The sequence below is a fragment of the Schistocerca cancellata genome, chromosome 4 (assembly GCF_023864275.1).
Source record: "Schistocerca cancellata isolate TAMUIC-IGC-003103 chromosome 4, iqSchCanc2.1, whole genome shotgun sequence".
In the NCBI taxonomy this organism is placed as follows: Eukaryota; Metazoa; Arthropoda; class Insecta; order Orthoptera; family Acrididae; genus Schistocerca; species Schistocerca cancellata.
Genome location: NC_064629.1, coordinates 923,970,135 through 923,979,967, shown reverse-complemented (window position 1 = coordinate 923,979,967; position 9,833 = coordinate 923,970,135). Strand labels below are relative to the sequence as shown.

At 45.2% G+C, this 9,833-nt stretch overlaps 1 pseudogene; it reads left to right on the top strand.

Annotated features, from left to right (window-relative positions):
• Nucleotides 1-5,885: 5,885 nt before the first annotated feature.
• LOC126185917 (5S ribosomal RNA) lies at nt 5,886-6,003 on the top strand (annotated as a pseudogene).
• Nucleotides 6,004-9,833: the final 3,830 nt, after the last annotated feature.

Genomic DNA, 9,833 nt, shown 5'->3' with positions numbered 1-9,833 from the left:
TGTTTGTAAACAGATTTCTGACTGACGGAAGAAGAGCACATGGCTTGTCCGGCGGGGAAGGAGAGATATGCGTGTGTCGTCGACAAACTGAAATGGCCGTTCTCTCTAGCAAGTTAATGGAGGGGGTATTATCTGTAAGCCGGCCGGTGTGGCCGTGCGGTTCTAGGCGCTTCAGTCTGAAACCGCGTGACCGCTACGGTCGCAGGTTTGAATCCTGCCTCGGGCATGGATGTTTGTGATGTCCTTAGGTTAGTTAGGTTTAAGCAGTTCTAAGTTCTAGGGGACTGATGACCACAGATGTTAATTCCCATAGTGCTCAGAGCCATTTGAACCAAAGCTGCAGACAAGAGACGCTCTGAGTTCTCTGCTTAAACTGCTAGTGAATTCACGCCATTGGTTTTAGCCAATAGCGTACGTGGGATACAGGTCACGTGCGTGGACGCTTGAGTGTTCTGTGGTGAGGAACACAGTTGCCTCTCTCTCTTCTAATCCAGACCTCGAGCAGAACAGACGTCTTTTCGGAAGGCAGAGCCTCTGGCTGTAGCGTAACGCACGTCTTGCGGGAGGGGAAAGAGCGGAGAGGTAAGCGCAAGGGATGGGTAATGACGAAGGGGGGGAAAGGAGGCAATATGTCTGAGTAGCATTGGCTACCAACCAGGGCGCAGACGCAGGCGAGCCTCATTGTGATGTGTCAGTGATGCATAGATGGAAGAGATAGGTAGGCGATCAATTTATGAAAGAAGAAACTGAAAGAATAACCCGATCAGCTGGGCACTCTGCGGGCAGTGACCACACCGTGCAAGGCACACGGTCCCGGAGGAGGGAGGTACAAAGTAATGGTTGAGGTTGGAACGAATAGACGAGCGACTCTCGGTAGTAACCCAGTGCCGTGCATGAGCGAGGGAGGAACTGTGCTCTGTCTCCACAGGGGCGTTTTTGTCTCGTGGGGGTTAAGTACTACAAAATTCCCAAAATCCATGAAGCAACAGCGTGAGCTACGAAAAAAGGGGGGCGCGAACTACTGCGACATTGAGTAATTAAACTCTTATTCATTAGGGTGCTAACTACATTTCCAACAAGATAACGCATTACTGCACTTCGGTGATGACGTCACGTCATGGGTGCTAATCATCAACAATCTAGTGCTTATTTCAGCGGGTGCTTCAGTCTTATTACGTCATGGGTGTATTTGTTTGAATAAACAAATGAGTGTCTCTCACTTCCTGAACACACGGTGGAGCAGTGTATCCAAAAATGGTAGCAGCGCCGATTTCCGTGCTCACTCATAACATCTTCACTTCATCATTAAATTACTTCGTAAAAAGTAGGGTGAACAATAACAAAACTTGTGTTCGGCTGGGTGAGCTCTCGAACGTGAAAAACGCACATGGGTTGCGAACTACAATTTTTCACTTATTGGGTGAAACTTCTTTGGTTTCATCCTATCACAAAATCTATTTCGCTTACCGCTCTGCAGCGAGAGGGTAGCGCACGTCTTCTCAACTTCAGGGGCGCATTAGACTCTTCTCTATTGAGTATCCTAGATACCTCGGGTGCTTCACTTTCTTCTAAACATACCAAACTGGGCACGAACAGGGCGCATAATGGGATAGCGGAGTCGCTAACTCACAATACTGTATATCACGACTCAAGGGGAATCTTACGTAATGGGAGTGTTGATGTTGTTGTTGTTGTGGTCTTCAGTCCTGAGACTGGTTTGATGCAGCTCTCCATGCTACTCTATCCTGTGCAAGCTTCTTCATCTCCCAGTACCTACTGCAACCTACATCCTTCTGAATCTGCTTAGTGTATTGATCCCTTGGTCTCCCTCTACGATTTTTACCCTCCACGCTGCCCTCCAATGCTAAAATTGTGATCCCTCGATGCCTCAGAACATGTCCTACCAACCGATCCCTTCTTCTAGTCAAGTTGTGCCACAAACTTCTCTTCTCCCCAATCCTATTCAATACCTCCTCATTAGTTATGTGATCTACCCACCTTATCTTCAGCATTCTTCTGTAGCACCACATTTCGAAAGCTTCTATTCTCTTCTTGTCCAAACTAGTTATCGTCCATGTCTCACTTCCATACATGGCTACACTCCATACAAATACTTTCAGAAACGACTTCCTGACACCTAAATCTATATTCGATGTTAACAAATTTCTCTTCTTCAGAAACGCTTTCCTTGCCATTGCCAGTCTACATTTTATATCCTCTCTACTTCGACCATCATCGGTTATTTTACTCCCTAAATAGCAAAACTCCTTTACTACTTTAAGGGTCTCATTTCCTAATCTAATTCCCTCAGCATTACCTGACTTAATTTGACTACATTCCATTATCCTCGTTTTGCTTTTGTTGATGTTCATCTTATATCCTCCTTTCAAGACACTGTCCATTCCGTTCAACTGCTCTTCCAAGTCCTTTGCTGTCTCTGACAGAATTACAATGTCATCGGCGAACCTCAAAGTTTTTACTTCTTCTCCATGAATTTTAATACCTACTCCGAATTTTTCTTTTGTTTCCTTTACTGCTTGCTCAATATACAGATTGAATAACATCGGGGAGAGGCTACAACCCTGTCTCACTCCTTTCCCAACCACTGCTTCCCTTTCATGCCCCTCGACTCTTATAACTGCCATCTGGTTTCTGTACAAACTGTAAACAGCCTTTCGCTCCCTGTATTTTACCCCTGCCACCTTCAGAATTTGAAAGAGAGTATTCCAGTCAACATTGTCAAAAGCTTTCTCTAAGTCTACAAATGCTAGAAACGTAGGTTTGCCTTTTCTTAATCTTTCTTCCAAGATAAGTCGTAAGGTCAGTATTGCCTCACGTGTTCCAACATTTCTACGGAATCCAAACTGATCTTCCCCGAGGTCGGCTTCTACCAGTTTTTCCATTCGTCTGTAAAGAATTCGCGTTAGTATTTTGCAGCTGTGACTTATTAAACTTACAGTTCGGTAATTTTCACATCTGTCAACACCTGCTTTCTTTGGGATTGGAATGATTATATTCTTCTTGAAGTCTGAGGGTATTTCGCCTGTCTCATACATCTTGCTCACCAGATGGTAGAGTTTTGTCATGACTGGCTCTCCCGAGGCCATCAGTAGTTCTAATGGAATGTTGTCTACTCCCGGGGCCTTGTTTTGACTCAGGTCTTTCAGTGCTCTGTCAAACTCTTCACGCAGTATCTTATCTCCCATTTCGTCTTCATCTACATCCTCTTCCATTTCCATAATATTGTCCTCAAGTACATCGCCCTTGTATAAACTCTCTATATACTCCTTCCACCTTTCTGCTTTCCCTTCTTTGCTTAGAACTGGGTTGCCATCTGAGCTCTTGATATTCATACAAGTGGTTCTCTTCTCTCCAAAGGTCTCTTTAATTTTCCTGTAGGCAGTATCTATCTTACCCCTAGTGAGACAAGCCTCTACATCCTTACATTTGTCCTCTAGCCATCCCTGCTTAGCCATTTTGCACTTCCTGTCGATTTCATTTTTGAGACGTTTGTATTCCTTTTTGCCTGCTTCATTTACTGCATTTTTATATTTTCTCCTCTCATCAATTAAACTCAATATTTCTTCTGTTACCCAAGGATTTCTATTACCCCGCGTCTTTTTACCTACTTGATCCTCTGCTGCCTTCACTACTTCATCCCTCAGAGTTACCCATTCTTCTTCTACTGTATTTCTTTCCCCCATTCCTGTCAATTGTTCCCTAATGCTCTCCCTGAAACTCTCTACAACCTCTGGTTCTTTCAGTTTATCCAGGTCCCATCTCCTTAAATTCCCACCTTTTTGCAGTTTCTTCAGTTTCAATCTGCAGTTCATAACCAATAGATTGTGGTCAGAATCCACATCTGCCCCAGGAAATGTCTTACAATTTAAAACCTGGTTCCTAAATCTCTGTCTTACCATTATATAATCTATCTGAAACCTGTCAGTATCTCCAGGCTTCTTCCATGTATACAGCCTCCTTTCATGATTCTTGAACCAAGTGTTAGCTACGATTAAGTTATGCTCTGTGCAAAATTCTACAAGGCGGCTTCCTCTTTCATTCCTTCCCCCCAATCCATATTCACCTACTATGTTTCCTTCTCTCCCTTTTCCTACTGACGAATTCCAGTCACCCATGACTATTAAATTTTCGTCTCCCTTCACTACCTGAATAATTTCTTTTATCTCGTCATACATTTCATCTATTTCTTCATCATCTGCAGAGCTAGTTGGCATATAAACTTGTACTACTGTAGTAGGCATGGGCTTTGTGTCTATCTTGGCAACAATAATGCGTTCACTATGCTGTTTGTAGTAGCTTACCCGCACTCCTATTTTTTTATTCATTATTAAACCTACTCCTGCATTACCCCTATTTGATTTTGTATTTATAACCCTGTAATCACCTGACCAAAAGTCTTGTTCCTCCTGCCACCGAACTTCACTAATTCCCACTATATCTAACTTTAACCTATCCATCTCCCTTTTTAAATTTTCTAACCTACCTGCCCGATTAAGGGATCTGACATTCCACGCTCCGATCCGTAGAACGCCAGTTTTCTTTCTCCTGATAACGACGTCCTCCTGAGTAGTCCCCGCCCGGAGATCCGAATGGGGGACTATTTTACCTCCGGAATATTTTACCCAAGAGGACGCCATCATCATTTAATCATACAGTAGAGCTGCATGTCCTCGGGAAAAATTACGGCTGTAGTTTCCCCTTGCTTTCAGCCGTTCGCAGTACCAGCACAGCAAGGCTGTTTTGGTTAATGTTACAAGGCCAGATCAGTCAATCATCCAGACTGTTGCCCCTGCAACTACTGAAAAGGCTGCTGCCCCTCTTCAGGAACCACATGTTTGTCTGGCCTCTCAACAGATACCCCTCCGTTGTGGTTGCACCTACGGTACGGCCATCTGTATCGCTGAGGCACGCAAGCCTCCCCACCAACGGCAAGGTCCATGGTTCATGGGGGGAGGAGTGTTGATGTAGTGAAACATAATTAGAATCCAGGGTTGTGGTGGGTACGTAATGGTGAAACCATTAAAGAATTTGGAAAGGGAGTAGGTAGTCGGTTCTTAAGATGCGTCAGACTAGACGGAAGACGTGTATGGTGGTACTATACTTCGGAGGAGGCTCGGAAATGCAGAGCGCTACCAAACTAAATGGCAGTGCACGGGAAGATACCCCACAATGGCCGGCTTTGTTATAGTGATGCTTTTCCGTTTCGCGTTCCATCAGCTGGAAATCGCTTGCTTCCAATCACCCCTCCGAGCTATAGTCTGGTCAGCGGCATGAGAATGAGAAACTCACAATCATTTTTTAATCTTAGGCAGCTTGAAAGAAAACAGGGAAATAAATGCTTCTAAAACAACAGTAGACTTAGCTCATCTGCGAAGCAGTGGAACATTAGTTCCATAAGTTAGATGAAAATCCGAAGTATCAAAATCTATTGAACAATAAAAGACAGATAGAATAGACACCGCAAGGAGAGGCTCCACATTCTAGATTTGACGACAAAACGAAACGTTCAACGATGTACGCTTGTAAAAAGTAGCATTGTAGAGGAAATTTAACAGAGTAAACTTGATGCATTCTTTGGAAAGGCGAAACAAAATCATTGTCAATAAAGGAGATCATAAAGTGAAATACAGTACAATATAAAAATTCTGCAAGAAAGCTGAATAATGCAAATAGCTTAATATCATCAAATCACAAATACTTATACAGTGGTTGGGAGAGGGCACCTTTAAATACCTCAAAATCTTCAGAAATATCTAAACTTTTCACATAATACAAAGAGATATGGACTTGGGCCATCTTTCTCCTAAAACTATGAACGCTTACTTACAACCACTTAATATTTATACTGCATATACAATTCCCAAGGCAACGGCGTTGGCACAGTGGGTACACCGGTTCCCGTCAGATCACCGAAGTTAAGCGCTGTCGAGCGTGGCCGGCACTTGGATGGGTGACCATCCGGGCCGCCATGCGCTGTTGCCATTTTTTGGGGTGCACTCAGTCTCGTGATGCCAATTGAGGAGCTACTCGACCGAATAGTAGCGGCTCCTGTCAAAGAAAACCATCATAACGACTGGGAGAGTAGTGTGCTGACCACACGCCCCTCCTATCCGCATCCTCAGCTGAGGTTGACACGGCAGTTGGATGGACCAGATAGGCCACTTGTGGCCTGAAGACGGAGTGCTTATGTAATACTTTCAGTATACTGTCACTCAAAACAACATAAATTAAATGAAAATTAGACTTAATTTATGACAGACCGAACAAAGAGTAGGGAGAGAAGTGGTAGAGTTTGGGGGCGTGACTGGCTTATCGCAAGGCGACAGCTGTGCCAGACCACGTGTCTGTGCCATGCGGTCTCTGCTTATTGTAAGCGTTCACTAGGAACACAGGCCGCAATTTAGACGACCATGAGAAAACATTGTCTCAACTGGAAACTCGCTGCATGGTAATGTGAATCATGGTTAACGGTACTGCACTGACCTCTGGGGTGGCAGCATAAAACAGACCATTTAACATCACTTAAAACAACTCACACACGACCTCGTGCTTGCTCACAAATAACCTCAATAAAACAATGTATTACATATCTTTATATCAACAAAACCTCGCTGCCCTGTGGGGGATAACAGCTGGCAGTCATCTCTCCTCTCTTATCAACTTACAGGGGTAGAACAGATCAATTCTCTTTCATCATTATAACTCTTATTATGGTACATCACGTAATACATCGTGGCTTTGTGCACTGAGCTAACCAATTAAGGAACTACCACTTGCAAAATACAGAAGGTATGGACAGAAAAAGAACAAATGGCCGGGAAAAAGAATGCAGAGAGAAGAGAAAGAAAAGAAAGAAGGTAGAAAAAGTTAATTCGTTCCGTTCCGCAATCCTGCATGTCATACAACGTCCTATCGGTTTCGGCAATGCAAGTGCTAATCACGTAATTACGACTGCGTATGCGCTTGGCACGTGAAGTCGCCTAGTACCAGTAGTAAACAACGGACATCACCAGGACCATCAGAAGCCAATGGTTTGTTGCTTTTCTTACAAGGCCTAAACGCTGATTTCGCGTCTGTGCCTGGTCTTGCAATAAAAACAACTCCCATGAAGATAAAAAGATTTATTGCCCCAACGATTTCGGAAACTTTGCTGACGTGGTACTATGGCGCAGGGCGTTACAGAGCCCTTAGAGCGCTCGCGTCTGTGGAGCAAGAAGGAGGAAAGTACTTTTATCATAGGGCGGAGAAATGATGCTTATAGGAAAGATGAGAGAAAAAAAGAGTTGATTATGACACAAAAACGAAACGAAAGAAAATGTCATGAACGACTGTGAGGCCGGCCGAAGTGGCCGTGCGTTTCTAGGCGCTGCAGTCTGGAACCGCGAGGCCGCTACGGTCGCAGGTTCGAATCCTGCCTCGGGCATGGATGTGTGTGTGTCCTTAGGTTAGTTAGGTTTAAGTAGTTCTAAGTTCTAGGGGACTGATGACCTCAGAAGTTAAGTCCCATAGTGCACAGAGCCATTTGAACCATTTTTTGAACGGCTGTGAGACTCTGTGGTTGCCAAAGACTTTGTGCAAGCTCCACATCCCTGGAGATTAACTGAAAACTCTCAAAAAAAATCTTAAAAACTTATCACAACAACTAGGCATGACATACCTTGACGACAACACAGTTTAAAAGGAAGGTTAAGAAATTTATGGCAGTACACATGTTCAATGGAAGTGTATTTTTAAACTAACATCCAGCTAACATACATCTGAGGGGCTTATCTAGGAATTCAGCATACCTCATAATAATTAGAATTACAAAAATTTTACGTTCAAATCGTTCTTGTAAATAAAGCCACTGTGTAAGACACAAAATCAATACTATTACTTACTGATCTCCGAGTCCTTCTCCGGATAAATGACTGCAAGGTCTCAGCTGATATCAACACTCACAGTACAGGAAAGACGGAAAGACGGTGGCGGCAGTGGTGTGGCAGCTGAGGGCCGTATGCATGTGGTACTCGTGTAACAGCGGCGTGGGTGGCAGGGCGGCTCGCTGCACGGCACTGAAGGTATACGCCCCGGGCGTTGATGCCAGGACCCAAACGCAGATGGCAGTGGGGAGCTGACCGGCGGCGAACGGGGGGCGGCAGGTGGGCGGTGGTAAGAGGGCGGCGGCGGCGGCAGGGAAGCGCACTGCAGCAGCCAGGCTCGGCTCATAGCGGAATAACAGCGGTGCATATTGACCGACCACGTCAAACATGAACCAAAAGTAAACGCCCACCCTATGGACTGAACGGTGGGAACGAATCGCAATTCTGACACCAATGTTAATGTATATGTTCGCATTTATGACACCAGTGTTAATGTATAGGAGCAGGGGGAAGGGGGGAGAAGCTGTTACGTATGCCTCATGATGACAGTTGCAGCGCGTCGAGCGGTCAGGATTTGAGAGTGGCATCCAGGGCTGCTGTTAAATGACAAAACCGGAAATTAGGTACAAAAAAGAGGATATATTTTAAATGTATGGTATACAAGGGGCGCGCCTAGGGACGGTAGTTACCAGGTTTAGGTCGGTCTAGGAGGTCGAACAGTTAATTGAAATGGGCAACCGAAGGGGAAGTGGTTCACGTTAATTTACGTTGGTGGCCGGTCGTGAGAAGCAGAGCCACAGGCTCTGCCTTCCGAAAAGACGTCTGTTCTTCTCGAGGTCTGGATTACAAGAGAGAGAGGCAACTGTGTTCCTTACCACAGAACACTCCAGCGTCCACACATGTGACCTGTATCCCGCGCACGCTATTTGTTGTGCCTAGACAAGACAGTCTAGACACAAGGCGAGGAAGCCGAAATGCACGCGTCAACTCACGCAGGCTTGCTTTAGGTGTGAAACAAGATACGTAATGAATGCTATAAAGAAAAGTACGTAGCTCCTGGAATACTTAACTTTAATCCATCATTTGTATACAGCATTCTTGATGATACAAGTGAGACTCTCTCTAGAAATGGTCAATGGCGCCTTGCTAGGTCTTAGCCATGGACTTAGCTGAAGGCTATTCTAACTATCTCTCGGCAAATGAGAGAAAGGCTTCGTCAGTGTAGTCGCTAGCTACGTCGTCCGTACAACTGGGGCGAGTGCTAGTACGTCTCTCAAGACCTGCCGTGTGGTGGCGCTCGGTCTGCGATCACTGACAGTGGCGACACGCGGGTCCGACATGTACTAATGGACCACGGCCGATTTAAAGCTACCACCTAGCAAGTGTGGTGTCTGGCGGTGACACCACACTATTGGCTAAAACCAATGGCGTGAATTCACTAGCAGTTTAAGCAGAGGACTAAGGGCGTCTCTTGTCTGCAGCTTTGGTTCAAATGGCTCTGAGCACTATGGGAATTAACATCTGAGGTCATCAGTCCCCTATAACTTAGAACTACTTAAACCTAACTAACCTAAGGACATCACACACATCCATGCCCGAGGCAGGATTCGAACCTGCGACCGTAGCGGTCGCACGGTTCCAGGCTGAAGCGCCTAGAACCACTCGGCCACACCGGCCGGCGTCAGCAGCTTTAACTGGACAGAACTGCCTCGGTTTTGCAAGACAGGCGACTTGTGTCACGTAGGTACAGCGTAAGATACTCTGGGAGAAAACTTGTAAAGATTTCACTGGGCTTTTGAAATAAAATGTTTTAATCCAATTCCCTGAAATATTCCTTGACTGGCTGCCACCATGTACACAGCCTCTAAATAGCTCACCGCAAGATAGAAGGCACGAGTGTGTTTTCACTTATAATTTATGCGACCAACATCGATATGGGCTAGTAGGACG